Raw genomic sequence first — 4,892 nt, forward strand, 5'->3', positions numbered from 1 at the left:
CGGCGCCATTTAAGCCTCAGGGTTCAAAGTAACCTTCTGAATAAAATGCATTAAAAGTTCACATTCATTACAACTTGTTTTTGGTGAGCAAAATGTCAAAAGAATTGAATTTAAATGCTGATTGATTGGGTTTTAATACAATGCAGATGGTCCAAACAGCGCCACTGCTTTGTGTAATCTCTGAATCACATGGCAGAGTAAGAGAAAGGGTTTAGAGCACATTTGTCAAACCCAAGGCCCGGGGGCCAGATACGGCCCGCCACATCATTCTATGTGGCCCGCGAAGACAAATTGTGCATCAAATTCGTGTGTCATTACTAGAATTGCAAGTTGTCTTCACTTTTAATAATATCTTTTTTTTTTTATATTTGACCAGTTTTTACTCGTCTGATTTGAAACCGAGTTATTTGTCAGTTTGTTTTGTAGCTTTTACTGTATATAATATGAGGTGCTCATACAATTATTTGGGTTGACAGTCATAATGGCCCTCCGAAAGAAGCTATGACTACTGTTGGATTCTGTCCACAATTTAGGGAGCGCGTTATCTGCGCCTCACGGCAAAAGCCTTTGCCAATCACCTGTTATCCAATTTACTCCCTGCGTGCTCGTTTGATTTCTTCAGATTTAGGAAAATGCAAAGACACTGAAGCAGAAATTAGACTTAGACAGATTGGTTGAGTTCAATCACAATTTTTGTTCAAAAAGCTCTGTTTTCAGGAAAGTACAATACAGCGCTGGGCCCTTCAAGAGCGGAAAGTCTCCATTCAGAAAAGGCAAAGTCCAAGGTTGTTAAATCAGTTTTGAATTCAGTAGCACATTGTGGGCCGGGATTGATGGGCGATGAGTCTTCGGGGTGGGGCAAGTTCGAAGGAGAGTCTGCTTCCATGGGAGTGGTGCTGGTTATGGGCGATTCGGTGTGTAGGTGGGGGGCTGTTGGTGTGTGTGTGTGTGTGTGTGTGTGTGGAGGGGGCTGTTGTCCTCCATCCCGTCTCTCGGCCTTGGCGATCATCTTTGGCCGAGTTCTCGGGTGGGGGCTGTTGTCTTCCCTCCCGTCTTCCGGCCTTGGCGATCATCTTTGGCCGAGTATTTGGCTGGCTCCCTCTGGCACCTGCTGGTTTTATCTCCACGTGACCTTCCTGTGAACATTCTTCTCCAATCTTGGACATACACTGTCGTACCTCATTCAACCGTATCTTTTCTTTGTTAAGCAAACTATTTCCCTCTGTGCAGAGCGTTCAGAAGTAATCAAAAATTGGCGTCTAGCATTAGTCAAAACATAAGATACAATCAAGTACTGAACGGTCAAGACGACTCTGGCCGTGTCCATGATTCAGAGAAAAAACATCAGGCATGCATTCCACAGTTCCTTAAGGGTCATTAAGCTATTTAGGCAATATATCAAAAGTCATTTGTTATTTCCAAGTCCTCAGAAATATATCAGATCATAAAGTTATAAAAACCTTTCTCATCACCACTTATCAAAAATGTCTAGTTATGTCTTCTTTATTGATTTGGTGTGTAGGTATAATTATATGCTTAAAATGTTTCTTTTATTTATTTAATATGTGAATATACTTGTCTGCTTATGTACTTTATTCAATGAGGTTTGAGCATATCTGTTTTTGTAGCGAGGCAGGCAGCCAGAATAAGCAGCAGCCATAGTAGTGTTTCAAAATAGTATTTTTGTTGTTGTTTTTTTCTTCAAGATACCGCACAACAGTGGTCTACAGCCTTTTTGCGAGTGTATAAAAGTGATCAAGTCATCACAAAAATCTCGAAAAAAATCTTATATAAGCCGCACCTGACTATAAGCCGCAGGGTTCAAAATTTTGGAAAAAAGTCGCGGCTTATAGTCCGGAAATTACGGTAATCCAATTCCATAGTAATGGCAGGGAATCATTGATGTATTGTTTAAACATTCTCTATTTTTCTTCTACTTCAGCTTTGTAAACCCTTCAAAATCAAACTCTCCGTCATTATACCTGTACTAAGTTCATCTTGTTTTTCCATTTTAATCATTTCACTGGTTCTTTTATATCAAACAAATTATTTTAGATGCATTACCTGACATGTTTCGGTGGTTTCTTCCGCCTTCATCAGAGTGTCCATCATTATATCGGTTTAAGGCGGTACATTCAGTTATTTAGGACAATGTTTCCCAACCTTTTGTCATCCATGGCACATCTTTTCATTGGAAGAAATCTCGAGGCCCACCACCAACAAAAATCTGTAAGGTGTTATTAAAATTAGTTATATTACAATGAAAGACGTTGTGAACGTGCTATATAAATAAAGTCCTATTTCTATATATGTGTATATATGGAGTGTAATAATTGAATAAAATAAATAAACTATATATTTTAAATTACATTTATTTTTTCAACAACAGTGATTAAAAATGTTTTAGACAGTGGGATAAACTATTTAAAGTGATTGTGATTAAAATCCATAAGAATCAAGATGACCTTGTTTGCTGTTTTAGACTAGCGCTATAAATTTAAAGACACTCTGCTGTTGCGATATCCACTGGCAGAGACAATCGATTCACATGCACTGTGGGTTATTATTGCCACCTGTCCCTGATTTTTCTGGTCTGTCCAGGAAAAAAAAAATCTGTGACACTAAAACCATGCCCGGGCGATCTATTTTATGCTAGCTGCTCCCTGTGCCCAGCGAAAATTCTCCTCAAATATGAAGGTAAAATCTCATTAGGTGATCACGCTAACGCCCGTTCGTGGACCCTGTGGAAGTCACGAGCGAGGCAGGACAACCATGTGAAACACGGAGTCTTTATTTAAGAAAAGGGCTGGAATGCCAGCAGAGGAGCGCCGAGGCAAACTGACGAGCCGGTGTTGTGCTCAATTTGGTTCCCCGTGAGATTTTGTTCCCCCTGCCGCGGGAGCGCGCACGCCTTGTTTGGAAAGCGAAAAACCGATGCCGTACGGCGTCAGCACTATGTTGTTTTCAATAAAAACATGAAGAATTCACGTTTGCGTCAGTCAATTTTAATTTTTATAAAGGATTATTCTCATTTGATGTCTTTAAATTCATCCGCGTTCTGCCATTGAAGCGGGGTGCATTCAAAGACCAGTCGTACAGACGGAACACTCATTTACTTCACCAAAAAGCAACGATATAATTACGTGAGCTCTTTGCATAAACCTCGATGCAAAGAACTCCTCTTGGGCACCGTTACATGCTACAAGGAGTATATATTACAAAGGAGACTTTATATTTAATTGTGATCATCATTCATCCATCCATTTTATTACTCAGGTATTTTCAAAGCAAATTAATATTGTTGCATTTATTAATTTGCTTTAAAATGACAGCGCAATATAATTAAAAGCTGACACTATAGCAATGTCAAACGTGTTCCGCGGCAGGGGGAACAAAATCTCACGGGGGAACCAAATCGAGCACAACACCTGTTAGCAAACTATCATGCCTCCGCTCCTCTGTGGCGCCGATCACCACGCGGAGTGGAGCTTGTCAACGTTTCCACCTCCGACCCTAGTGTGTCAGTTTTTGTTGACGTAACGCGTGTCTAAGTTCCGCAGTTTTCGCACGCTTGATATGTGCTAAAACATGTAGTGCACTTCCCTAACGGGCGTAGAGTTTAAGTGCGAGAATTTGAACGGGGCCTCAGAGAGAAGAAGACGACGAAGAAGAAAAAGAGGAGGAGGAGGAGAAGGAGAAGGAGAAGGAGAAGAAGAAGAAGAAGACGAAGAAGAAGAAGAAGAAGAAGAAGAAGAAGAAGAAGAGAAGAAGGAGACGAGAAGAAGAAGACGCCGAGAAGAAGTAGACGAGAAGTCGACGAAAAAGAAAAATACTGTAATACGTTAAGCAGCAGCAGAAGTAAACGACTATATCGAAAACATCTCGTGAAAACATGGGGGTAAGAATATCCAAGTATTAAATTTTATGCGCTGCGAACTTCCCAACAGCATAATTGAAAAATGGGGGCGTTTTTTGGACATGCCATTTCATTGTAGATATTATGCCTGGATAACTATCGCAGCGTGAGCTATCAGCATATGCACAGAAACTATTTTACAAGTAGTACTCATTCTAAATGCTGCTGGAAAACTAAATTACCCCTGGGATCAATAAAGTATCTCTCTCGCTCTACTTCCATTCGTCTGTCCGTCAAACACAATCAGTCCTCACACTCATCTTCCAAAACAGCAACATGGGCCGTAGCGTGAGGTCTAACCAATATTTATTTGTCTCTTCAGCGGTCTGGTACCCGGCGGCGTTACCAAGAGGATGTAATCTCAGATGAAGAAATTGATGGAAGGAGAATGTTTAATCTTGAGGAGAAGGTTTCCAGCCAGAGGTTCAACTCTGATCGTATAATTCGAATGCAAGGAAAAGGTAGAAACATTTCAGTTTGAGGCTTGTACCTGCTTAAGTTTAATCATTCAATATTTTTACACAAACGCTCATCAAGTTAGTATAGTCTGCTCTCTCCATTCACATCTCAAATTGTTCCTGTGCAATACAATATGTGTACAGTGATCTCTCACTGCTTTGCCGGTTGCGGCTTCACTATTTTGCAAGTTTGTACATGACGGGAGAACGTCGTTTAAATACACGCTGATGGAACGGAGCATGCATGTGAGCAAAATGCGCAGGAGGCGCAGCAGCCGGCCGCGCAGCAGCCGGCCACGCGCAAGGGAAAAACACCAGGGGTGCAGGAAGCGTTTTGGTGCGCTCACACCCTGCGGCCGTCTTTTGTGCTGGATGTGAAGTTTGAGTTTGGAGACAAGGAGGCGGTGGTCTGTCCAGCACTCAGCGACACGCGTGGTCTTCGTGACTCATACGTCTTGCCTGTCCCTCTTCCTTACGATGACGTAGTCCACAAGATGTCAGTGCTTTGATAGGGGATG

General features: G+C 41.6%; 1 long non-coding RNA gene across 1 annotated transcript; it reads right to left on the reverse strand.

Annotated features, from left to right (window-relative positions):
* Positions 1-674: 674 nt before the first annotated feature.
* Positions 675-3,548, reverse strand: LOC137840310 (uncharacterized). The gene is made up of 2 exons (XR_011086866.1): positions 2,466-3,548; positions 675-2,227 (listed from the first exon to the last, which is right to left on the reverse strand). It is a non-coding gene; the product is annotated as an uncharacterized lncRNA (long non-coding RNA).
* Positions 3,549-4,892: the final 1,344 nt, after the last annotated feature.

This window comes from Syngnathus scovelli, chromosome 5, assembly GCF_024217435.2.
Source record: "Syngnathus scovelli strain Florida chromosome 5, RoL_Ssco_1.2, whole genome shotgun sequence".
NCBI lineage: Eukaryota > Metazoa > Chordata > Actinopteri > Syngnathiformes > Syngnathidae > Syngnathus > Syngnathus scovelli.